This window comes from Martes martes, assembly GCF_963455335.1.
Source record: "Martes martes genome assembly, chromosome: 1".
Lineage (NCBI taxonomy): Eukaryota > Metazoa > Chordata > Mammalia > Carnivora > Mustelidae > Martes > Martes martes.
The window spans coordinates 215,560,257-215,586,444 of NC_137888.1; the positions used below are offsets into that span (position 1 = coordinate 215,560,257).

The 26,188-nt window shown below is 45.4% G+C and overlaps 1 long non-coding RNA gene across 1 annotated transcript; it reads right to left on the minus strand.

Moving 5' to 3' along the window:
- Positions 1–253: 253 nt before the first annotated feature.
- On the minus strand, positions 254–12,897 carry LOC308356610. Its single transcript, XR_013968115.1, has 4 exons — positions 12,720–12,897; positions 4,766–4,892; positions 3,723–3,906; positions 254–2,874 (listed from the first exon to the last, which is right to left on the minus strand). It is a non-coding gene; the product is annotated as an uncharacterized lncRNA (long non-coding RNA).
- Positions 12,898–26,188: the final 13,291 nt, after the last annotated feature.

A 26,188-nucleotide genomic window follows, 5' to 3' on the forward strand; every position in this document is an offset into this window, starting at 1 on the left:
TTAAAAAGATTTTATTTATTTAACAGACAGAGATCACAAGTAGGCAGAGAGGCAGGCGGGGGGTGGGGGGGAGAGGGCTCCCTGCCGAGCAGAGAGCCTGAGGCAGGGCTTGATCCCAGGACCCTGAGATCATGACCTAAGCCAAAGGCAGAGGCTTAACCTACTGAGTCACCCAGGCACCCCAACTTTCCATAAATTAAAGAGTAAAGTAAATTAGTATACATTTGAAAACACAGTTAATAGGATATTTTTCAGAAACATTTTATACATTTATAAAGTGCATAACTCATGAAAACAGTTAATAGACTATTTCTCAGAAACACAGCATTTGTTCAACCAAAAAAGTACACATCGTGTCTAACCACACACACTCAATCTTAATAACAACATATCCTGAGGGGTTGTATTCAGTGCTGAGTAACAGAAAACCCACACAGTCTGCCCAATATGTCAGTAGTGCTTATTTATTTCACAGAAATACTGGGTAAGTGTAGCTGCTCAATGATGCTGCAGGGAAACACCGTCCCGTATGTTGTTATGGATGCTCCATTGCATCTGTTCTAGTTGGAATCAGAAACACAGAAGCATAAGTAATAATAAGAGAATGAGGTGTTCACCATATGAATCAGATGCTATTCGAATATGTTAAGAGCTAGAGAAAAGAGGTCAGAGCATTAGATAATATCAACAGCCGTGACATCCTAATCTGTGGCCTGGTGGACAGTATAGGGCTTTTGGGAAAATATAAGCTGTGGACATCTAACCACGGAGGTACCTCCATGATGGGAAAGCTGGTAGGGTGTCTGTGAAAGGCCACCCCTCTGACAAAATGGAATTCACGCAGTTGCTATGTGTTTTGAGGATACTTTTGATAGGCAAGACTAGCAATCAGGAAAATAAGCTGAAGATGGTGCCCACAAAGTCCCCATGCATCTCTCTATCTCCTTGTGTGGTGGTGGCTCAATAAACTGAAAATTGCTTCTTCCAAATCTCATGCAAGCTGGGCTCTTACCGAATTCTATCGTGGAGCCATAGAGAGAAGGCCTCTTGGGAAATGTAGTTCCTAGCCTTACCTATGTTGATAGGACACAATCCAGCAGAACCATCTACCTCTAGATTTCATTCTCTTCTTCATTGAAACATATTGTCCACTTCCTAACCAGAAGCCAGGACAAAGAGCATATAGCAACAGATGGAAATAACAGTTCATATGAAACTATATTCTTTCAAGACCACGGCAGACCTACAAATTTCTGCCAATTTACATAATGACAAAATTACAAGCAAGCAAAATGGAATAATGAAACTCTGGGGGAAAAAAGGTGTGGAGAATACATACCTTAGGTAAGCAAAGAAGTGCCAACTTTAAAAGTCATAGTTTCTCTCAGGAAGAGAATATGATGGAATATATGTAATGGGAAAGTGATACCCAATTTGGAACACACTGGGCCAGTAAGAAAATCTAAACAAATATCAATGTTACATTAGTCTAAAGGCCCCACACTTACAGAACAATTTTTTTAAAATAATATAAAATTAGAGGTCCCATTAAGGATGAGATACTTAGTAATACCATCTTTGCAACTTTGGCACGATTTTTCTTCTGGTGTGGATTTTCCAAACTGTTTTAGATGAGTTAATTTGCATCAGGTTTTCTCACATTACTTACAAGTTTTCTTTTGTTGACTATGAGTTCTCACATGACGATGAAAGGATTTGGGGCAATTGAAAGTTTTCCCACATTTTTCACATGTATGAGGTCTCTCTCTAGTCTGCATCCTGACTGTTTTAGAAGGATAAGGGCCATTTGAAGGCTTTTCCGCATTGCTTACAATTTCAGGCTTCTCTCCACTGTGTTTTTTGACATGTTTGTGTAAAGATGAGGACCAACCAAATGCTTTCCCACATTTTTCACACTTATAAGGTTTTTCTTTAGTCTGCATTCTTATATTTTTGGAAGAATGAGGGCCAACTGAAAGTTTTCCCACATTGCTTGCATTTATGGTTTTCTCTCCAGTGTGCTTTCTGTTATGTTTGTGCAAGGATGAAGACCAACCAAATGTTTTCCCACACTTTTCACACTTATAGGGTTTCTCTCCAGTCAGCATTCTTACATTTTTGGAAGGATGGGGGCCAACTGAAGGCCTTCCCACATTGTTTGCATTTACAGGTTTCTCTTCGGTGTGAATTCTGACATGTTTGTGTAAGGATGAGGGCCAACCAAATGCTTTCCCACATTTTTCACATTTATAAGGTTTCTCTCCATTGTGAATTCTCACATGTCTCTGAAAGGATGTGAGCCAACAGTAGCCTTTCCCACACTGCTTACATTCATAAGGCTTCTCTCCAGTGTGCATTATCATATGTACTCGAAAGGATTTGGGACAGCTAAAGCCTTTCCCACACTGCTTACATTCATAGGGTTTCCCGCCATTATGCATCATCACATGTACTCGAAAGGATTTAGGACAACTGAAGGCTTTTCCACATTGCTTACACTCATAGGGTTTCTCTCCAGTGTGACTCCTTATATGTCCAGTGAGGGAATGGGAACGAATAAATGTTTTCCCACAAAGCTGACATGCATAGGGTTTCTCTCCACTGTGAGTTTTCACATGATTCCTTAGGTATGAAGAACAACTGAAGGCTTTCCCACATTCCTCACATTGATATAATTTGTATCCAGTGTGACTCCTTTTGTGCCTCTTAAGGGATGAACGATGCCTGAAGACTTTTCCACACCGACTGCATTCATACAGTTTTACTCCACTAGAAGTTTTCTTGTACATCTTAATATTTGGAATATGGCTGACAATTTCTCCACATGTACCACCTTTGCTACTTTCACAGAGTCTCTCCACTATATGACTTCTGCTAAAAAAAAAATGGGGGGCACATTGTTAATGGTTTGTGTATTCATAATTTATTAATATTTGTTAATGAGTGCTAGGATTATATTTCTACCATTTTCTATATATATGTAGGCTATCTTTTTTTTAAGAGTTTATTGACTTATTTGAGAGAGAGAAAGAGAGAGAGTCCCATAGCAGGGAGGGGCAGAGAGAAAAGGAGAAGGAGACCCCCCACTGAGCCGGGAGCCTGACGTGGGGCTCGATCCCAGGACCCTGGAATCATGACCTGAGCTGAAGGCAGATGCTTTAACCCACTGAGCCACCCAGATGCCCCATAAATACAGGTCTTCTGTCCTGTTTGAATTATTTCAAAGTGGAATAAACTAGCTGCTTTGGGAACGGGATTAAGCACAGCCTACTACTACAACAGTGTGTCTCACATATGGTTCCCTGATCATTGTTTCCCACTGAATTATCTTTCCAATGCTCAATGTCTGAGTCACATGAAGAAAAAAAAAAAAGGAAGGAATGATTTGTGAATTAACAAATCTGGAGCAAGGTTTATCAGTTTTTTGTTTTTGTGGTTTTTTTGTTTTTTTTTTATAAGAGACTCTTTTTTTTTTTTTAAGATTTTATTTATTTATTTGACAGAGATTACAAGTAGGCAGAGAGGCAGGCAGAGAGAGAGGAGGAAGCAGGTTCCCTGCTGAGCAGAGAGTCCGATGTGGGGCTCAATCCCAGGACCCTGAGCCGAAGGCAGAGGCTTTAACCCACTGAGACACCCAGGCACCCCTTGTTTTTGTTTTTTAATTTCATGAAACAGTAAGGTTCTCTACTGGACTATTGTGTTTTCTCCAAAGTGCAACTCACCTCAAATATCTTCCCTCATTGTTGTGTTTATCTTCAATGCACTGGTCTTCCCAATTTTCTCCAAAAAGGGAGGTCCAGAAATCATTTTTTGTGAACCTTGCTATTTTCTGTTCATTGGATAATTTTTCTCCAAAACTATCCTGCTGAGAAATGGACCCAATGGTTTTAAGTTGAGTCTCATCATCTAAAAAAACACAGTGAACAAATCTTATCAGGAAGGCACCTGTGAGCAAAGAAGTACATTCAGTTTAGCTGTTTCAAAACTTTATTATTAAGAGGCATAAGAGGGGGGCACCTGGCTGGCTCAGTGGGTTAAGCCTCTGCCTTCGGCTCAGGTCATGATCCCAGGGTCCTAGGATTGAGGCCCGCATCGGGCTCTCTACTCAGCAGGGAGCCTGCTTCCCCCTCTCTCTCCACCTGCCTCTCTGCCTACTTGTGATCTCTCTCTCTATCAAATAAATAAATAAAATCTTTAAGAAAGATGAGGCACTAGAGGTCAAAATGGAGGTAATTTATATTTTAATTTTTTAAGAGATTTTATTTATTTATTTGACAGAGAAAGTGCACAGGCACAAGCAGGGGGAGCAGCAGGTAGAGGAAAAGAGAGAAGCAGGCCCCTGCAGATCAGGGAGCCTGATGCGGGGCTTGATCCCAGGGCCATATCATGACCTGAGTCGAAAGCAGACACATAACCCAGTGAGCCACCCGGGTGCCCCTGGAGGCAATTTAATATGCACAGAAAAACCACAAGATTTCGAACAACAAACTTCTCCACGCCCACAAAATGACTCATGGATATATATCCAGACTGATGACACCGAAGGACCCTAAGTATTTCAAAGAAGAGAGATAGAAAAATACAGGTTAGTATGTAGATTTTTACTGTCACAGAGAAACTGTTAGATTCTAGATCCATGATAGCTGTGATCATGCCTGTTTTATTTATCAATGTGTATTCCTTCTTTAGTCCAAATCTTGATATAGGCTTAACGAATACATACTTAGTCTCTAAATAACTAAGTGAAGGACGAATGCCTCCTCACCTACTGAGACCAGGTTCCTGAAGGTCTCCAGCATCACATCTCTGTAGAGCTTCCTCTGAGAAGGATTCAGCAGAGCCCACTCCTCTTGGGTGAAGTCCACAACCACATCCTCGAAAACCACCAAGTCCTATAACAAACCGCATAATCGTAGGAGAGTGGGTGACGCGGACAACAGGGAAAGGACTCAAATTCACCGGAAGTTCAAACAAGATTCACTGGTCTCCCCACATCTAATCTATGTCCACACTCACTTTCTGTATCATAATCTTTTCTTTTTAAATATTTTATTTACTTATTTGAGAGAGAGAGAGAGTGCATGCATGCGAGAGAGCATGAGCGGGGCAGCGGCAGGGGTGGGGGGGAGCAGCAGAGGGAAAGGGAGAAGCAGACTCCCAGCTGGCAGGGAGCCCAACAGGGTACTTGATCTCAGGACCCCGAGATCATGACCTGAGCCAAAGGCAGACACTTAACTGACCTGAGCCACCCAGGTGTCCTCTGAATCATACTCTTTTCTTTTTTTAAAAAGATGTTATTTATTTATTTGACAGAGAAAGACACAGCAAGAGAAGGAACACAACCAGGGGGAGTGGGAGAGGGAGAAGCAGGCTTCCCGATGATTGAGCCTGATGTCTGGCTCCATCCCAGGACTCTGGAATCACGACCTGAGCCAAAGACAGACACTTAACGACTGAGCCCCTCAGGCGCCCCGTTCTGTATCATAGTCTTAACACACCATTAACACATTGAACTTCTCTCTCTCTCCATTTTTACTGTGGCCTTCCTGTGTGATCCCTGCCTTTTCACAGAGTCTAGAATAGTCCCAAAAATACTGGAGAAATTAGAGAAATGCTATACAAATGAAACAAATATTGCTATTTTATGACTATCAATTCCTTGTGACAAAAACGATTTCCTTTCTTTCCTTATTGCCCACCACAACTCCCAGCACTGCATAAGCCACCAGTTCAAATCTTGATGAGATTCTGATAAATAAAAACGCACTGAGAGACCTTTTCCTTCATTTCCTCTCAACAACAGTGAGAGGCCCGAGGTAGAAACCCCAACGCACAATGTGGGCCAACCGACCCTGTGTCTTGATGTTCCCCATTCGAAATATGCAAAGCCAGCTGGATGCAGGAAGACTTCTGCAGAAGCGCTCATTTTCATTTATACGTGTATTATTTAATACATTATTTGTCACGGAATCAGTTGCTACTCTTTCTTCCTTATGTCCCCTTAATTTGAGACAGAAGAGGTATTGAGAAAGAGGAGGAGAGAAGAAGACATGAGAACTTAGACCGTTCCGTAACATCCACATTCACAAACCCTGGTGTTGGTGTGCATTAAGTCTGCGCGCGCGCACACACACACACACACACACACACTGAGGTTATAAGGTGCCAGGGCAGCTCATTCCATCCAAGGCTGGTGCCTTGATCGTGGACTTCCCAGCCTCCATATCTGTGAGAAATACATTTCTGTTGTTTACAGGCCTCTCTTCGGTATTTGATTACAGCAGCCCGAGTGGGCTAAGACACATTGCCAAAGACTGGAGCAAATCGAGATGCGGAGTAACAGTCAAGGTGGTGGAGAGTGATGGGAGGTGCAGCACATCATCTTGTGGGGAACTAGTCAGATCTGACTCTGTGAGAAATGTGGAACTATTCAGGACTTTGCCCAGAGCAGTGATGTCCTCGGATAGCTTTAATGACCCATCACTTGTGTTGAGACTTGACCGCAGGGGATGGATGTAGAGACCAGAACACCTGATGAGAAAATAAAGCCATAGCCAGGTGAGAAGACGGTGGGTCACCCCGGGCACTCACGGTGGAATGTGCAGGGAAAACATGGACAAAAGCTACTGATTCCCAGTGGACTGAAGTCCGGGCAAGACAGATTGAGATTTAATGACGCTGGTCAATTCTCATAGTAAAAACTGGAATAATGGAGTTTCCATCAATCGAGATGTGTAGGAGACCTTATGTGGGTTAAGTTCTTGGGGAGAGGAGGAGCAATTCACCTTAAGGTATACCAGGATGGGGATAAGAATAAGACATCCAAGTACACCTGGGTGGCTCAGTGGGTTAAGCCTCTTTCGGCTCAGGTCATGATCTCGGGGTCCTGGGATCGAGCCCCGCATCGGGCTCTCTGCTCAGCGGGGAGCCTGCTTCCCCCTCTCTCTCTGCCTGCCTCTCTGCCTACTTGTGATCTCCGTCTGTCAAATAAATAAATAAAATCTTTAAAAAAATAATAAAAAAACCCATCATTTCAAGCCTCTGGCCATAGTCCTGAGGGCAGGCAGCTGAGGAAACAGGTATTCATGAAACTCGACAGGAATTCAGTAAGAAAAGTTAACAGTCTGGTGTTTGAACCAAGACCACTCTCCCTTTCCCTAGACTTCTTTTTCAGCCAAAAGCACGGGCTCCTACCCGGAGAAGAAGAATGTCAGCATTCCTCATCCTGCCCCCGTTAGCTGTCACTGAGTTCAAGCTCCAAGCAAAGGCAATGGACAGGTGGGGGCTCTCCACTTCCACCAGCCCCCACGCGTGGGATGCACAGTGGGTGCAGGGCTGGTGCGAATACTGTTCTGCCTCGTAAGGCAGAGGTACCACATCCGAGAGAGGCAAGCTGAGAAGACATCAGGCACCGGCCCTTCAGCTCTAAGTGGGGTGTCACTCCATCCCCATCTCGCTGCTGTTCCCCGGCTCTGAGATGCTGACAAGGAGGAAAAGCAGGCTATAAAACAGATCGCCCCGGCGATCTTCCCAAGGAACGGACTTTACAACAGGAGGTGGAGAATCTTAAGCCTAAGGGCGCTCTCAGAAACCCTGCGACTTGTGGTGAAAGGCGACGGGGAAGAGATTCAAGACACAGGCAAAATCGTCGTCCACCTTGTTTGCAGGGAAGAAACGAGGAAAGAGGAGGCTGGGAGGACCCTTCCAAGGATGTGAACAACCAACAAACACTGCTCTGTGAACTAGTCCTTCACAGGAGTCCAAAATCGGTGGGAAAAGACGGTGGTGCGTTCGGGGAGGGTCATGTCGGGAGACTTACAGCGACCCACGGCCTATTTATGAATCCAGGTGGTGAATTCACAGATGTTCACTGGTGTTCACAGATGTTCACACTGTGCCTGGTGTTTGGATGTCCCAGACAACTGTATACGCACTCTAAATATGGCAGACTTCACATGAAAGTTAAAGCATTAATCAAGGTTGGAAAATAACACTTGTACGTTTGCTTACCATGTCATATGAAAAAGTCAGTCCCGATTAACAAACCTTGGCAGAAAAATATTCAGTGCAGATCGAGTGCCCAATTAGAAGGACCTGGTTGCTTAAACTTGAAAATCAAAGACATCTGACATTATATGTAAAGGTCCGCGGGACCATCACGTGAGCAAAAGTATGCTGCCTCGTGTACATCATATGACCTTTCCTATAACAAAAGAAAAACGCTTGCACTTCTGTTTCATTTTGTAGAAAGAAACACTGATAAAAATGCACAAGAAATTATTAAAACTGGTTGTCTGAGGGCGGCTGGGGTAGGGTTGGCACGGGCCGGGAAATGCTGGCAGGAAGTTGTCCTGTGTTAGATTTTCAATGTTTTGCAGGGTTTTTAAACTTTTACATACATTATTTACTTCACATAAAGAGAAATCTATATAAGTTATATTTTTGCTTCTTAAAAAAAACACTTATTTATTTACTTATTTATGTTAGAGACAGAGGGACAGCACTCAAAGGGGATGGAGAGAGGAATTCCAGGCACACTCCACACTGAGCACAGAGCCCGACACAGGACTCAATCCCACGACCCTAGGATCGTAACCTGAGCCAAAACCAAGAGTCTGACGTTCAACTGATGGACCCCCCCACCCACCGTGCTCCTGTATTTTGCTTTTTAACACTTTTTCTTTTTATTTGGGAACCACTTTTCTCTGTGGTTTTAAGATTTAATCCTGTGAGGGGCGCCTGGGAGGCTCCGTGGGTTAAGCCTCTACCTTCGGCTCAGGTCATGATCCCAGGGTCCTGGGATGGAGCCGCGCATCAGGCTCCCTGCTCAGCGGGGGGCCTGCTTCCCCCTCCCCCGCCTGCCTCTCTGCCCACTTGTGATCACTCTCTGTCAAATAAATAAACAAAATCTTTTTTAAAAAATTTAATCCCGTGAAAATGAATAAAGGTAAGTCTGACTAACATGGAGTTGGAAGAAAAGATAATAATAATGAATGAAAAAAGAAAGAAGAAAAACCCAAAAAGGAAAAAGGAAAATCAGATGGAGTTGGCCGGCCCAGAGGGGGAGCTGATTCCACCTCGACTGCAGGAAGAACTTCCCGCAGAAGACCCCACAGGGAGGACCGGTCAGGCACAGAGCCTGGCAGGAAGAGATGTCCCAGGCGTCTCCCAGAAGAAGCTGACTAGCCCCAGGCCGTCTGGCCGGCTCGGTCAGTCCAGCCTGACACTCTTGATCTCAGGGTTATGCGCTTGAGCCCCACATTGGGCGTAGAGCCTACTATCAAAATTTTAAAAATAAAATAAAAAATAAGAATGGAGAATCCTTTTTTTTAAAAGATTTTATCTATTTGACAGACAGAGATCACAAGCAGGCAGAGAGGCAGGCAGAGAGAGAGGGGGAAGCAGGCTCCCCGCTGAGCAGAGAGCCCGATGCGGGGCTCGATCCCAGGACTCTGAGATCATGACCTGAGCCGAAGGCAGAGGCTTAACCCACTGAGCCACCCAGGTGCCCCCTTTTTTAAGATTTTATTTATTTATTTGACAGAGAGAGACACAGCAAGACCAAGTACACAAGCAGAGAGAGGGAGAGGGAGAAGCAGGCTCCCCGCTGAGCAGGAAGCCCCATGCGGGGCTTGATCCCAGAACCCTGGGATCACGACCCAAGCTGAAGGCAGACACTTAACCGACTGAGCCACCCAGGCACCCTTGAAGACAGAGGCTTTAACCCACTGAGCCACCCAGGCACCCCAAAATGGAGAATCCTTTAAAAAAAAAAAGGAGAGAAAAGAAATTGACTACCCCTATAATTCAACAAGAAAAACTGTCATCAGAACACAGAGAAATTCTCATCCCCCTTTGTCCAGTGGGCTTTTGTCCAAAACAAGCCGTCCAAACTTCCTCCTTCTATAAAAAATAATGTTCCTCTCCTTTGTTTGTTGGACATGCCTATGGTGTTGCTGTAGCTTGTATGTCCCAGATTACAATTCTCTGCTAGTCCTGAATAAACCCACTTTTGCTGGTAAAGTGACTGACATTAATTTTTAAGGTTAACAACTCCCTGAAAACTAAAGTTTATGACAGTGTAAACCGTGAAAAGTAAAATATCTCAAACATCTTTACAACTAAAATGACATGTGACATCGTCATTGTTTCCACTCTCTCTCAAGCTGGGGAGAATTTTTTCTTTTTTTAAAAAATATTTATTTATTTGAGACAGAGAGAGAGTGAGTGGGGGGAGGGCCAGACGGGGACAGAACTCTGTGCTGAGATGGGAGCCTGACTTAGAGCCCAATGTGGGACTCAGTCTCATGACCCTGAGATTATGACCTGAGCTGCCACCAGGAGTCAGACACTTAACCGACTGCACCCCCAAGGTGCCCCTCAAAGTGGGGGGTATTTTCAAAAATGTGTAGGATACTTCACATGTTAGGGGGTTGGAACTAACACATTCAACGCACTATGATTTTCAAGGATTTGCATATCCAAAGTTAACTTTCCTCATATCGGTTAAAATATTGTCTTAGAAATAGTACATTTTAAATTTCATAACTCTATAGAGACAATCACTGATATAAAAAATTATGGAAAAGGTGAAAAATCAACCTGAGTTTAAATACAGCCATCTCCTATCTGGACATCTTACCGAAAAAGGAAGAAAAATGTCGTGTGCTTCCAGAATTCTCTTGTCTTCTATTTTATCTCTCAGCCCACTTCTACTCACCCAAGAAAATAAAAGTCTTACACACTCAAAAAGGGACATGAAAAGGCCAAACGTTTAGGGAGACTGGAGTTATACAGCAGTCATATTGGATACAGGAATCAGAATGAGAGAAAACCGAACATTTCCATCAGCTCAGATAAAGCCACTCACTTATCCGCTGTTCCCAAAGAAAACCCACCATATTCAGAAGGTGACAACGTTCACAGGCTTGGGGTCCAGAGCCTCACTGCAGAAACACCAGCCTTCTGCCCGCCAGGCCCCCGCGATGGAGGAGAGAGGGAGACCTGAGCAGACACAGGGATGAACGCTGAGTTCCACACGCGCCCTTCTCCCCCCCTAGCAGGTGGAAATGCTCCCTCTCCAGGCCTCAAGTCTCAGTAGCCAGGACACTCTTGGCCAGAGTCAGTTTAAGTCTCTACCCCAAATGAACTTCCACATTCTGTCTTCTCTAGAAGACAGACCCCAAAAGAGTCTTTCCCTAAGTCCGACCTTGATAGGCTTTCTCAGTGCGCACAAACTAGGCTCCGAGGGCACCCCCTCTGTAGGTGGCCACCCCAAATGCATGATTTAGAACCAGGAGGGGGAGGGGCAAGTACGACCTCAGAAAGCGCATCACCGCCAGCCACACACATTTCTCAGTGCCCCGCAACCTTCCGAGGCGCACACACTCCTCCTCCAGATGGTGTGGGCAGCCTGGGACACAGGCACGGAAGAGACTCTCCAGAAAGAAACCATTTCGTTCCCTGCTGCTGCTGTCGCGTGGCTGGCCTTACTTAGCTTGGACTCACTGGGCAGGGCCCTACCCCCACTCCGGGTCGTCGGGATTTAGCAGGAATCTCTGAAGTCTAATAATACCAGACAAAATAGAACTATTCTATTCCGCTGAAAAGAATAGCTGTCATTTTTGGTGCGTCTTTGTAATTCACCAATTAATATGCCAAACGCTTTGTGTGTGGAAATGCATTCGCTTGTACACTTTCATCCCGGGAGAGAGGGTTTCTCTGTTTCTCTTAGATTCCCCAGTAGCATCCTCAAGGCTAAGCTCCGGAATTCCATTTGTCACCACCAGAAAGAAAACAACAGATGGGAGACACTTAACCACACACGCTCCAGGAGAGGAAAAAAGACACAAAAAGAATTTTTGACAAACGCAATGTTAAGACTCGATCTTCTTCATTTTTTTCCCCTGAAACTGACCCCTCCCTTGTTACTTTGCAAATACTTTAACTGATCTTTCAAAGTCTGTTAGTAAAATGTATTTCACATTTACTGAAAAATCCGGGGCTTGAATAACCAAATAAATCTTTTCAAGGTGACACACCCAGGGAGGGGCAGCGCAAAACTGGACACAGGCACCGATGACTCAAGGGTCAAGCGCGGCCACCCTCCCACGTGGGCTCTCCACCCCCCACCACCTGTTCTCCCAGACGCTCCCGGAGCGCCCTCCCGAAGCGCTCTGGCGCCTGCCCCACGGCGGGTCTCCGGACTCGGCTTTGCGGGTCGCCGCACGGGCAGGCCGGGTGGGTCTTCTCAGTCCTTGGCTTTTGCCTCCCTCGCCCTGAGAACCCGGAGGGCAGGAAACCTTTCTCTCCCGCTCCGTAGCCGCATCTGGGCGCCTGACGACTAAAGTCCCTCCAGGGAATGAGAACTGGACGGTCGTTTAGGGATCGAGGACCTGCCAGGGGGTCTCTCCGAGCCCAGGGCCCTAAGCGGGTCTCCCCAGACCCCTCGCCCGCGCCCCACGGCTGTCCTCTGGGAGGAAACGACCGGGGGCCGAGACTCCCCCACGCCCGGGCGGGAGCAGTCGCGCTCGTCTGGTCACCCCAGGCATTCCGAGAAGCCGGACCCATGCGTGGATGGGACTGGACGCCGGGACCTCAGCCCGCGGCCAAGGGCGGAAACTCGGGTCAGCACCTGGACGGGGCGGAGCGGGGGAGGCACCCGGGCCACCTCCAGCCGGTACCGGCCTGTTCGAACCAGCCCGACCCCACGCACTCACCATCTCTCAGCCCCGCTCCTGGCCCTCCCGGCGTCCTCCGTGCGACTGCCCGGCCCGCGCAGGTGGGAGCGGCGCAGACCGAAGACACCTGCCGCCGCACGGGCCAGGGGCACCCCGGAGCCTCGGGCCCGCTGCGGGCCTAGACCGTGCGGCGGGGAGCGCGCCCGCCCCCTGCTCTGACTGGACGGTGCTCCCGGCCCTCGGGTCCGGATTGGGTGGTGCTCGGAGCCCCGCCCCGGCCCTCCTGCTAGGGTAGCCCACGCCCCAGGGCCCCCGATGGGACGATTCCGCACAAGGGGAACACGGGGGGGGGCGGGCCTCTTCAGGCGGTCACGAGAGGGACATTTGTGTCCGAGGACTGCGGGGTCTTCCCGCAGCTCCGTGACACCCCCGTTTCCAGATTCCGTTTCCCCATGGAGCAACACGTCTTTGTCCACAGAGGGGTGGGGGGTGCCCGAGCCTGGCTGGGCTGGGGCAAGACGGGACAGCCCAGGGGGGCCTGGTGTCCTCCGGGAGTCAGAGGTTGTTGGCTTGGGACGGGAAGGTCGCCCAAGCGTCCGTCTCTCTAAGAACACAGGCTTTGGCGGTGACTTCACCCCGTGTAGTGCAGGGTCTGGATTCGTTTTGATGTTTGGCGGCTGACACAGCTGAGGCCGCGTCTATGCTGCCCCAGCCCACTCACCTGCTGCTCTGGATCAGGGAGGTCCCGCCAACCAGTGCTGGGCGCTAACGGGAAATCAGAACCCCGCAGCCTAAACCTGGGCTCAGGACAACCGCAAGTTCCCAGCTGTGTTTATGAGAACGCTCAGGTGCACATTTTACACTAAAAGCAAATGATCCGTGTTGTAGTGTATCGCTTTGAAATGTGAGCGGCTATGCGATCCCTCGGGCCACTTAACAGAAAAGAGCAAAAGCTTAAATAAACTTGGAATGGACCCAGAAATTTAATATGCGTGACAGATTGAGTCAAAATTCCCAGTGCATTTAATATGCTTCCCCGTGAAGAAAATACTTACCAGTTTAAGAGCCGGTGGAAGGAAACGCTATTGCGTATTTTCTTTACAGAGTTGGAAAAATTCGTGCTTTATGGTTTTTCAAACGTATTGTCCACTTTCATAAAAATTAGTGCTCAGAGACATGGCGTGTAGAAAAGGGGGTTCTCATTAAAAATGTATTACTCAGGGCGCCTGGGTGGCTCAGTCAGTTAAGCGTCTGCCTTTGGCTCAGGTCATGATCCCCGGGTCCTGGGATCGAGTCCCACACGGGGCTCCCGGCTCAGCAGGCTGGGCAGGCTCAGCCTGCTTCTCCCTCTCCCTCTGGCTGCTGCTCCCCTCTGCTGCTCTCTGTCAGATAAATAAATAAAAATCTTCAAAAAATACATTACTCATTTGATTTATAAGGTACAAAAAGAAAACATGGTTAATATATTTATGTTTATTATTTATAAATGAACACGTTTTTTAAAGATTTATTTCAGAAGGAGATAGCACTCGTGGGGAGGGGCAGAGGGAGAAGGAGAGGATCTCAAGCAGAGGTGGAGTGTGGGGAGGGGCTCAGGCTCAGGACCCTGAGATCGTGACCTCAGCTGAAACCAAGAATCCCACACTTAACTGACTGCACCAGCCAGGGGCCCCTGAATGAACACAAAGTTTAACAGAATCAGCCTCAGATTTAGAACTCTGCCTTAAAACTCTGTCCTAGCACACCCTCTAGCATTGTGTCCCTTTGCCCCCTCCAAATTTCAATTTTGTCCGTTTTCATACATACAGAGTTTATGTAAAGAGAAGCAATTTCAACTACATTGTTTCCTCCCTTAGGCATACAAAGGTAACGTGGCTGACACACTAATATGTGCTTCGATTCTCTTCAGTTGGAAGTAAATTTCTGCAGCTGTGAAATTAAACCTGTGATGGTTTAATTTCGTGTAACCCGTTCTTTTTAGCTGCTGGGCCCATCACCAATCTTCTGCTACTCAAATGAATATAGAGGCAAGTTAAATGGACCCAGTTGAAAGGCTCATGAATAGGTCCGAAATGACTGAAATGAAAACTAGATAGCTGGTCTATTCTCTAATAGGATAAAACAATATTTTTAAATTGTACTTTTTTTCACATGTAAAACTCTTTAAATTTTTATAGTGTGCTACCTCATACTTTGAAAACATTGCATAAATGTCCTACCTTAAGCTTAAGTACTAAGTATTAAGTATGTCCTATCTCAAGTATTAATACTGCATGAACCCTGGAGATTGGACATAATCCTCAATAGACTTCCGGCAGATATTAGACTCCCAATGTGTCCTCCTTTCTTCCTTACATTCCTACCCCCTGATGGGACCACTATTGTGAATTTTATAGTTATTCTTCATAGATTTGCCATCTATTATTCAGCACTAAGTAATGTTTCAACTCTGCTTTTTTTTTTTTTTTTTAGCTTTTCATGAAAGGGCATTAATAGAATTACCCGGAATACGGTCATCAGTGGTTGGTTTACCTTCTGTTTTCACACACACAGGCTTCTGAGGCTGGGGGTCACCCAATTTACTTATTCATTCCGCTGTTTATACTTCTGGGGCTGTTTCAAGTTTGCTTTCCCTCGTGAAAAACGCTGCTCCTATTTCAATTTCCAAATGACCATGTATAACAAATTCTCTATATACTGGAGAAAAATTACTTAGTTGGAGACTACAGATAATTTCAAATTTATAGGAAATGCCAATGAAATGTATGAATTGACTCTCCCACTATTCTTTTTTTTTCTTTAGATTTTATTTATTTATTTGACAGAGAGAGATCACAAGTAGGCAGAGAGGCAGGCAGAGAGAGAGGGGGAAGCAGGCTCCCTGCTGAGCAGAGAGCCCGATGCGGGGCTCGATCCCAGGATCCTGAGATCATGACCTGAGCCATAGGCAGAGGCTTTAACCCGTTGAGCCACTCAGGCGCCCCAGACTCTCCCACTATTCTTACATATGTTTATTTATTCCAAGATTGACAACACTGCAATTGCGGAACATTTGCCTGTATTGTACGTGTGAAGACGACTGTTTTGTGATTATATCTTGCTTTTTGCTAATTACCAGTGTGATATTGAGCACTTTTTGTCTTTCATCTATGAAATATTTATCAGTCATTTTCTTACATTTAATTCGTTTGTACAGTTATTGGTCTTCTGGTATCTTTTTAAAAAAGATTTTTAAGATTTATTTATTTGACAGAGAGAGAGAGAGAGCAAGAGACGGCGAGCGAGAGAGGGAGTACAAGCAGGGTGTGGGGAGGAGAAAGCCTGATGCGGGACTTGATGCGCTGGGACTGTGACTCGAGCGGAAGGCAGTAAATGGCTGAGCCACCCAGGTGCCCCTTCTTTTTTTTTTTTTGACAGAGAGAAATCACAAGTAGGCAGAGTAGCAGACAGAGAGAGGGAGAAGCAGGCTCCCCGCTGAGCAGAGAGCCCGATATGGGGCTTGATCCCAGGACCCTGGGATCATGACCTGAGCCGAAGGCAGAGGCTTTAACCCACTGAGCCACCCAGGTGCCCCCCAGGTGCCCCTTCTGACACCTTTATATACTCTGGACATGAATCTTTTTCAATTGTATGTATTGCAAATATCGTGCCCCAGAATGTGCTTATCTTTGTACTCCCTTTATTCTACATTTCAGTGATCGGTAGGTTTGAGTTTAATTTCTCATTCTCTTCCTTTGTAGCGTACTCTTTTATATAAGAAAACGCTCCATATTCTGACGTCATAAAAACTTGCTGTAACTCCTAAGAGTGTTCCAGCTTCCTCCTTCACAGGAAAATCTTCAAGAAGTAGATGATCCTCCATGGCGTTGACAGAAGGTTCGGTATTCCCTTGTGGATAACCGCTGGTTTTGTCCATGTGCTAATGTAGCCGTACTTTCTACCGCTGTGCAGCGATACCTGCCGCATCTTCTTGGTAAAATATGATCCTTGTATTTTATAACATGGGGACATTTTTATCCCTGAAATGAGCTCTAGTCCTTGATAAGTATCTAAGAAATTCGGAATTATACTGTCCACTATTCCATTCATGACTTACTCCTCACTCCAAACTAGTTTTCTAGGTCATTATTATGATCACAGTCACGGTTTCATGGACCCATATATGTATCAAAACTTACTCATATCTGAATTTTATTGTATTTCAGTTATTCTCAATCAACCTAAAAAGCTGGCTTGGTCCCAACCTATTTCCTGTAGCATCAAACTCAACAAAGATAATGGCGACGCTCTCCAGTTTCCCCACACATAAGGGTTTCTACCACAGGGATTACGTCCCCCCAGGTCAGCAGAACCCGCCCGGAAACGAGGACCGGACCGGCCGCTCCGCCGTCACACACGGGCTGGGCCGACCGGGACGCACGTGCGGGACGCCCGTTCCCTGCGCACCGGACCCTGCGCCTCGGGCGCACCGCAGAACCTACGCCGCGGCGCACGGGACCACCACGGAGTGTCGTCGCGCGTCCGGCTCCGCAGACGCGCGACGCGGGGCTGGCGCACAACCGTCGTCGTGGAGCCGCAGCCGCGGGGGCTGGGGCGGACCCGCGGGCAGGAGCCCCCAAACCCACGCGCGGGTCGCCCAGCCTTCCTGGGGCACAGGGGCGCTCCGGGGCCCTCCCTGCCCCCTCAGAACTGCGGAACGGACTCCGGCCCCAGGGTCGGCGGCCGGACGCACCGCAGCGAGGAGGCAGAGGCCGGCCCTGGCGCGGGGCCGCGGGCAGCTCCGCCGCGGAGCCGCCTCGTCCCGCACGCGGTCTCCTCCGAAGCCATCCCCGCGCGGCAGTGCCCCGCTCCCCGCCGTGGGGCCTCCCTTCCCCGCCGGCCCACGCGCCCGAGCGCAGGGGGACACGATGGCGGAGGCCTCCGAGCGGGGGCCACCAGGACAAGCGCCACCGACCGGGACGTCGCGGCCCTCGGCACGGCAGAGCTGGCGCTGGGGGATGCGGGGCGAGACCCGCACCACTTCCGCCCGCGCTCCCGCCCGACCCGCGAACCCTCTGGCCGTCTCCGCCCGCCGAGTGGGTCCGCCCGCCCGGCGCCTCCGACAGCTCCCGGGTCTCCAGCAGGCAGGGGAGGACGCAGGCCCCTGGTGCCTGCTGGGAAAAGTCTGCGTGGCCGGACTCCCCGGCTCGGAGGGGGCCTCTTTTCGGAACTACATTTCCCACCGGCCAGCGGGCTGGGTTCCGCGCAGGGGGGAGGCCACGCAGGACGAAGGGCGCATGCGCCCCAGCTGGCGTCTCAGAACACTCGTCCGGAGCCTGCGGGTAAGGCGGACACAGAGGTGGGCGGTCGGGGCCTGGGAGACTCCGAGTGTCAGACCTGAGCTGGGAGACAAGTCGTGTTGGTGATGTCAGGGTCCGTGATCAAAGGAGCGAGACATACAAAGCCAAAGTCAAGCAAAGCCTTATTTCGCGCCAAGCATCGAAAATCAAACCAACTGGTAGGGGCCATGTCTTACGAAGAGGCGACCACGACGACCCCAACGAGGCCGCTCCCTGGACAAGCCCCTCCCGAGAGGCCTCGACTCCTGACGACCACCCCAAGGGCTACTACAACTCCTCCTCCTACTCCCCCGCCCCAGCCTCACAGACTAACCTTTGTAGAGGTGGTTGAGCCCCGCCCACACACAGGAGGCCAATGGGGTTTCAACTCACCACAGTAAATATATGCGCGCCCCACTGATTGGATGTCTCCCACCGGCCTGGCCCGCCCCTATATCTATATCTATATATCTATATACCTATATTGCAAGTTCGTTCCTCTGGCTCACCAGGCCCTCATCCAGGCCCTCACAGTGACCGGGACAAGGGGTGTGAGTGCCTGTAGGTGTCTTTGTGACCTGACGGGCGGTTTTGAGACCCTGAGGCACGTGACTGTCCTTGTGGGTGGTGACCAGATGTGTATGTGGCCGCGGGAGCTGCGTCGGCCGGGAGCCGTGTGTCCTCACGATGTGTGTCCTGCGTCCGCCTCACAACCGGGTGGGGCTGCCACGGCCTTCCCAGGAATGTCGGGGTCCATAATGGCGCTTCCCAGCAAGAAGCCACGGGACTGGCTTGATGGCTTGTGTAGAGCGACAAAGTCAGGGTGCCGGTGCCCGAGGGTTAGGACTCCCCAAGGCGGGGTCGCCGCCAGGGGACAGCTGAGAGGTCCACCTTTAGGTTCCAGAACCAGAGCGTTGCTCATGGTCTGCCCCCAAGAACCCGGTGTAAAACCAGAGATTCTAGAGGAGGTCTTCACTGCCCTCCGGGTATGTGTGTGAGGTGAGGGCCCTAGGCGTGTTCTCTAACTACTGACTACTCCCAAAAAGGGCCTGGTAAGGCGCATATCCTTCCCAAGTTCTGTCAGTTCTTCCCAACGTGACGGGAACGTCTTGCTGTATACTCATCTATCAAGGTGGGGGAGAGTTTTAAATTTCCTCTTAGCATATGAAACTGGGTTTGTTTGTTTGGTGGTTGTTTGTTAGTAATCCAGTTTCAGTATATGTACATCAACATGCATTATTTTAAGTGTAGTTCTATCAGTTTTCCAAAATGCACACTTGTGCGGCAACAGTCAAGATAAAGAACACTTAATCACCACCCCAAAAATTCATGGTGCCCATTTGTCGTCAGCACCCCCACCCTTAATCCCTAATCTGTTCTAAATCTCTGTACCTTTGCCTTTTTCTAAAGAACATCATATAAATGGAACACTGTGTTGCCTTCTCAGTCCTGTGTGTAAGTTCTGATGTCATATATGTAAAATTGTACATACTTTACAGAATATGCTGGGTTTTAAGTTTTTGAATAATACCAGAATGGTGGTGGACTATAGTAGCACTCAAAGTGACAGATTTCATTATGATCAAGAGCCATGTGAGATCAGAAAAGACTGCTGCCTTGCTTAACTTTCTCCATTTGCGTGATGACAGGGATGATGTGGGTTGCTGAGGGGTCAAATGAGATACTAATGACTATCAAATCACACTAATTTCTGCAGCATTATGAAACCATAAATTAACATGGAGAAATGGACAGGTTTGACTTCATTTGTTTTTTTTTTTTTTAAGTTTTTTTTTTTAATATTTTATTTATTTGTCAGAGAGAGAGAGAGGGAGAGAGAGCGAGCGAGCACAGGCAGACAGAGTGGCAGGCAGAGGCAGAGGGAGAAGCAGGCTCCCCGCTGAGCAAGGAGCCCGATGCGGGACTCGATCCCATTTGTTTTTTAATCAAGCAAAAGGCTGTTGCATTTTTTTCTCCTCCCTAACGTGCTAGAAATATATCCATATGGAAATAACACCTGTAAAAAGTAGAAGGGACACATCTCCAAAGGCAAGAGAAACAAATGCAAAAATGAACTATGGGGACTTCATTGAAATAAAAAGCTTTTGCACAGCAAAGGAAATAGTCAACGAAACTAAAAGGCAACCTATGAAATGGGAGAAGATATTTGCAAATGCCTTATCAGATAAAGGGCTGGAATCCAAAATCTATAAAGAACTTATTAAACTGAACACCAAAAAAATAAATAATCCAGTCAAGAAATGGGCAGAAGACATGAACAGGTGTTTCTCCAAAGAACACATATAAATGGCCAACAGATACATGAAAAAATGCTCAACATCACTTGGCATCAGGGAAACACAAATCAAAACCACAATGAGATACCACCTCACACCAGTCAGAATGGCTAAAACGAACAACTCAGGAAAACAGATGCTGGAGAGGTTGTAGAGAAAAGCAAACCCTTTGACACTGTTGATGGGAATGCAAACTGGTACAGCCACTCTGGAAAGCAGTATGGATGTCCCTCAAAAAGATAAAAATAGACATACCCTGTGACCCAGCAACTTTACTACTAGGTATTTATCCAAAGAATACAAAACAGTGATTCCAAGGGGGACATGTACCCCAATGTTTACAGTGGCAATGTCCACATAGACAAAATATGGAAAGAGTCCAGATGTCCACTTGATAGATGAATAAAAATGTGTATATATATGCAATGGAATATTACTCAGCCATCAAAAAGAATGATAGCTTGCCATTCGCAATGACCTGTACATGGATGGAACTAGAGGGTATTATGCTAAGCAAAGTAAATCATTCAGAGAATGACAACTACCTTGTGATTTCACTCATATGTAGAATTTAAGAACCAAAACATATGAACATAGCTTTGGAAGGGAAGGAAGAATAAAATAAGATGAAAATTGAGAGGGAGGAAACCCCTAAGAGATGCTGAGCTCTAAGAAACAAACTGAGGGTTGCTGGAAGGAAGATGGATGGGAGGAAGGGACAACTGGGTGATTGGCATTAAGGGGGACACTTGATGTAATGAGCACTGGGTGTTACATGCAACTGATAAATCACTAAGTTCCATCAATGAAACTAATACCAAAAAAAAAAAAAGTAGAATGGGACTTTTAGATTTTATGGATCATTAAAGCAAAAACCTTCCACCTTCTCCTCCTATAAAAAGGATTAAAAATTTCCCTGCTTGAGAATATCAAATATACCTTTTTTACTAAATTGGAGTACTACTCAAAATGGTACCCTCTGTAGCTCATCTTCATTTTTCACAGATAATTGCCCCCTACTCATAACTTACCTAGCTTCTGCCAGGAGATTACAATCAGCTTGCATTAATTCACTATACTCATAAGAAGGTAGAACTGTGCAGACAACCATAATGTTTAATCAAATTAAGTGCAAACCTATGGCTTTTTGGGGTACAAACTGTGTGAATCCATCTACAGTAGAAGCAAAAATAGTTTAAGTATATAATACAATATACCTTTTTTTCCACATAAGAACATTAAACACCCACACCCTATACTCCAAATCACTGGGAAGAATCTGGCCCCAAATACCCATGTCTGAATTCATGGAAACATATCCCATGCCCTAAAAAGTTAACCACTACAGACATTAAGCTGAACCATGCCTATACCTTTATTTTTATGGAGAATCATTACAGTTAACTATGTGAATGCAGGACTGTCTGTATCACTCCCCACTATTTACAAACAACCTTAAGTAGTTCCTGAAACAGTGCTGATTAAGGACATACTAGATGATGGAAATATGCATATGCATGATGACAGCTTCACTCAGTGAGTTTCTTCTTTTTAAGATTTTATTTATTTTCGAGATAAAGAGAGCATGAGCAGGGGGAGAGGCAGAGGGGAAGGGAGAAGCAGGCTCCCTGCTGAGCAGAGAGCCCAATGTGGGGCTCCATCCCAGGACCCTGAGTTCATGACCTGAGCTGAAGGCAGAGGCTTAACAACTGAGCCCCCCAGGCGCCCCTCAGTGAATTTCTTACCTATACACTAAAAACTACACACTAGACTCCCTGTGTTCTCTATTATCTCTCTTGTCATTGTTTCTTCACCTCACAAACCTCTTATAAGCCTAAGTTTTACCATTTAACCATTACTTTTCCCCACAGAAACATAAGTACCAGGACTACAGCAACCAGCACGTGTTTCATGCCTCTTCCTTCAACATAAGACAACACAGGCTACATGGCTTACTTTGACCACAGTTGCTTAAATGCCGAGTGCAGAGGGGCTGGCGTAAATGGATGCTCAACATTAGCATCAAGTAAAAAATATGGTCTCCGAGCATGAAGAGCCTGAAACCTGATTATGCCTTTGTCTCCTGTGATCTCTGATAATTTATGTAAACTTCTATTTCTCAGTTAGCTCATAAAAGGACATAATAAATACCCTAACTTATAGAGTTTCCTGAGGATTAACTGAATTTCTATATGTAAAATGAGTTACTCTAATGAAAAATACTACAACCCGTGTCTGGTGCATATTTCAGCATATACATAAGCAGCCCAGACAACCCAGAGTTGGCCTGGCACTCATTGCTAGGCCTAATTTTCTGTCATTGAAAATAAACAGTTTCACACAACACCGTCATTAGACAATGCCTTTTGGTGACCAGGATGCATCAAGGGGGAAAAAAAAAAAGCACTCTAAACAAGTCCGTAAAAAGTAAAACACACACACACACACACACACACAACAACAACAACAACACAAACAAACAAACAAACAAAAAACACAGGGCACCTGAGTGGCTCAGTCAGTTAAGCATCTGCCTTTGGCTCGGGTCATCCTGGGATCGACCCTCACATCCGCTCCTTGCTCAGCAGGAGCCTGCTTCTCCCTCTCCCTCTGCTGCGGCTCCCCCTGCTTGCATTCATTCTCTCTCTCTCTCCCTCTCTCTCTCTCTTTCTGTCAAATAAAAAAGAGAAAGTCCAAAAACTCCCCTCTTCTTCCTAATAGGACTGACTGCTGCTTCTTTAACAATTAGTGTTACCACCGTTCCATTCTTCTTGCCTTCTAGATAACAACTATTAAGATTCCCAATGATAAAATTACATTCAGCTCCTGATAGCATCCAATAGAGAGCAAATCTCAACTTCCTTGAACATAAACCAAATCAAGTAATACAAGCAGAAGTCATATAAGTCTTTTGAGCACTGGTTTAACCCACAATCATTAATGGTGTGTTCCTAGAACTCATTACACCCAACATCTTTTACTACAGATGTGATCCTGGTGGTCTTTCTCTAGCGGGCACTGACAAAACCATTAATTTTTCACTGTTCTTAATAAGAAGTTATCTTAATGACAGAAAGTTGAAGTACATAAAAATAAAATTTATCTGAAATAAGAATGCCTAAACATTGATGCACCTGGTAATACTGACTAAAAAATTATAATGCTTAATTTGACAAAATTACAAAAATCTTCAACAAAAATGTTAGCAAACTAAACCCAGCACCATCTTTAAAAGATTTTATACCATTACCAAGTGGGATTTATCCCAGGAATGCATGATTGGCTTCACATTGAAAATTAGTATTATATACCATATCAACATCATAAAGGTTAAAAACCATATAATCTCAACAGACATGGAAAAGCACTTTTGATGAAATCTAATACTCCTTTATGATAAAAGCACTCAGTAAACTAAGTAAACTCAGTCATCTAAGACTAGAAGGGATCTTCCTCAACCTGATTAAAAAAAAAATCCCAAACTAACATCATATCTAATACTGAAAGACGGAATGATTTTCCTCCAGCATCAGAATCAAGAAAAACATGTCTGTTCTTGCCACTTGTATTCACCATTGTAATGGACGTTCTAGCCAGAGAAGACAGGCAAGAAAATAAAAGTCATCCAGATTAGAAAGGAAGAATTAAAACTATGTCTATTTGCAGATAGCATGATCGTGTGCATAGAAAATCTTGTACACTAAAATCATTAGAACCGATAAACAACTTCAGCAAGGTTTCCAGATACAAGACCAAAAGGCAAAAGTTAATTGTACTTCTGTACCTTTGTAAATCAAATGAAAAAGAATACAGGGTCTAGAAATAAACATTCATATTTAAAGGCAACTAATTTTTTACAAAAGTGTCAACCTAGTTCAATAAAGAAAGTGTAGTCTTTTCAACAAATGGTGTGGGATCAGATATCCATATATAAAAACAAAACAAAAACTCTTATTCCCTTGCCTCACCCTGTTCACAAAATATTAACTCAAAATTTATAATAGATTTAAATGCAAGACAGATACAATAAAACTTCTGGACGAAACAAAAGGAAGAATTTCTTTTTGACCTTGTTTAGGCAAATATTTTTTAACAGATGACACCAAAAGCAAGACTGAATAAAATTAAAAAGTTGGAACTTACTCAAATTAAAACTACTTTCCCAAAGACACCATTAAAAATAGTAAAAAAAAAAACAAGCCACAGACACCAATAAAATATTTTCAAATCATATAGCTGAGAAAACACTTGTATCCAGAATACATGAAGAATTTTGGCAAAGCAACGAGAAACACCCCCAATAAAAAGTGTGAACTTAGAAATAGGATCCTTAGAAATAGGATCCTTACAGATGTAATCAAGTTAAGAAGTGTCATTAGAGTGGGTCCTAATTCAATGTGAATTGTGTCCCTACACAGTGAGGATCATATATGAAAAGAAAGACACCCAGGGAGACTGCCCTGTGATGATGGAAGCAGAGGTTGGAGTGGTACAGCTCAAGGCAGGAAATGCCTAGGATTGTTCCCTCCAGAGGCTAGGAGGGGACAAGGAACAATTCTACACAGTGTCAGAAGAAGCATGGCCCTGCTGACACACGAGTTCAGGCATGTAGCTTCCAAAGCTATGAAAATAAATTTAAGCCACCTAGTTTGATGGTCTGCCCTACACTCTGGAAATACATGCTTTCTTTTTCAAGTAACCCTTCACAAGAGTTTCGAATGCTCCAGTAATGGTCATCAAGGCTGGCTTACATCACAAAACAAATCACTTCCTTTTTCAGATTTTGAGGCTGATCCAGGAAAAGGGCATGAGCACAGAAAGTGGGAGCACACACGAGATGAGCTTTACTCAGGCAATAATACTCTGTCAAGTTTGCTTCTAGGGAAAGTCCCTCATAGCATGAGGCCATCCAGAGGCAATGGCAAAGGAGCTACTACCCAGAAGGAAGAAAACTCCAGGGAAGAGTGGGAATCAAGAGACTTCTATGTTTGGGCGACATCACTTTATAGCCCAGATGGAAGTCTTTGGATCACAGACATCCAAAGGGCGGCAGCAGCCTGGATCTTTTATAGCTACAGGGATTACCCTATTTATGGCCAGCAGCTGTTGGGCAGAGTTCTGTGGGGTATGAAAAGTAAGCAGGCTCTAAATAGCTAAAAACCTGCTTATTTGAGCTATGTTTAAAACAATCGGATATGTAAAAATTTGAGTTTGGTACCAGTGGGCTTTTGAGCCATTGATTTCCAATGAAGAAATAAACAACAAAGGGCCAATACACGGCGATCATCTTTGTCTCATGTATACAGCATTGCCAGAGTCTGTGTGCATCCTGTTGGAAATACTCAAATACTATCTAAATTATTCTCCTCAAAATATCAGACCTGAATGGTCAGACCTGTAGATCTAACTTGCAATTATCTGCAAATATAAGGAACAGAAGGTGTTAAAGATCAGCATGGAGATGCAATTCGAAGACACGTTGTATGAAAATTTGTACATGATTTATTATATTCAAAAATTACATTAATAAGAAAAATATATGCTAAGGGAACTGTAGATTGGATATAAAGGAGATAGTAAATTGAAATGTATGGTTCTTACTTACAAAAGGAAGTTTTGGTACAGTCTCTATAATTATGCTGTCTCAAGCAATCTCTTTCCTAAAAGGATATTTGGATAGTGTGGTAGATTTTTCAATCCCCTGTAAAACAATCTAGCTATGTCCTCTTGGTAGCAAAACTGTAATTTTTCCTCCACTTTGAACCATGTCACTTACTTAAGTCAATACTAAGATCAACAAATATAGGAGAAACCCTGAAGTATGCTTGTGCACTTGGCATTCCTCTAGTAACTCATCATGAAGAACCTTGGCTGAGCTGGTTGCTATCCATTC